Source organism: Kryptolebias marmoratus, linkage group LG15 (genome assembly GCF_001649575.2).
Source record: "Kryptolebias marmoratus isolate JLee-2015 linkage group LG15, ASM164957v2, whole genome shotgun sequence".
NCBI lineage: Eukaryota > Metazoa > Chordata > Actinopteri > Cyprinodontiformes > Rivulidae > Kryptolebias > Kryptolebias marmoratus.
The window spans coordinates 26,739,229-26,740,589 of record NC_051444.1 but is presented as its reverse complement, the minus strand read 5'-3'; positions in this window follow the sequence as shown (position 1 = coordinate 26,740,589).

The following is a 1,361-nucleotide window of genomic DNA, read 5'->3' as shown; positions in this document are numbered from 1 at the left end:
GATTGATGCAGAATACTGTTTGTCACTCATCGAGTCCATGCCTCAGAGGCTGAAAGCCGTTATAAAAGCCAAAGGTGGTGCAACTAAATACTAGTGATGTATTTTGAATGGTCTTTTGTTTATGTGTTTTTCATGATTCCATACTTTTTTCCTCAGAATTGAGTGATTCCATATTTATTTCCCTGTGTTTGGTCAATAAAAGTATAATTTACTGACTTCCACAATGTTTTTTCTTCATTTCTTTGAGTGTTCCTGAAAGCCAACAAGTTGCACTTTGGAATGGCCTTATTATTGTATCATGTTTTTGATCTGAGTTTGTTTTACAGCATGAAATGTCTGAATGAGTGCTCATCCAAGACTGGTGATTCCATACTTTTTGCCAGGGGTTGTACTAGCCAAGATCATGCAATTCAGAGTAAGTGAAAGCCCGTAAAATGTTAACAAGAACATATACCTACCTATATCTTTCTGTTTCTGTTACTTTTCTCTTTTCTGGAGCTAGAGATTTATTTGTGTTGTATCTAGACACTATAGAAAAAGCAGATTCAGATTTACACATCATAATATAACAGAACATGTTTGGGTTTTTTTTGCTTGTTTTCCACCTACATCTACAGTGACACAATATACTACACTCACCCTGTACAATCTGCTCCCTGAAATAGGAAGAGAAAAAGAGGCAGATAAGGATAAGAAAAGAAGGTAGTAAAAAAAAAAAATGGGTCATGCTTGAAGTGGTTATGATGGTGGAACACACCAGCACAGTCTCGGCACTGAATAAATCACGGAAGCAACACCCTTCCCAGATAATAACTAATGACTCCTCTCAGCATTCCAAACCGGAACACAAAATGAATCCTCACCCAACAAGTAAGACAAATGAATCAGACACCCGGCATTGAATATTTCCCGCCACACACATACACGTGTCCTCAACTTTGAAACTGCAGCCCACGATGTTTTAAATCCACCTCTAAGGCTACCAAACAAAGATTGATCAGAGCAAAAGGTATCAAGCAGGAGATTATGGGCCTGAGTTTCCATTACTGGATCCTAATCCGGTTATAAGGATATGCTCTTAATGGGCATGAGCGGTGTGTATTGTGTGAGGGGTCATCCATCACGAGCAGACCTCTGCGTAGGAGAGAGGACAGCCAGGAAGGTTAATGTCAGCCCAGATCCGAATGAAGCTCACATCTATTCAGCATCCAAATCTCCAGCGACAGTCTTTCTTCGGCTTTTGTTCAGAACTGTGATCCAGTAGGACACGAGCAAGAGTGCCGGTGCCAAAAGACCTCCTCGAAACAGTGGTCTGTTCTTCCTGTGAAATATGGAAATTAAAAAAAAAGGGGGGGGGGGGG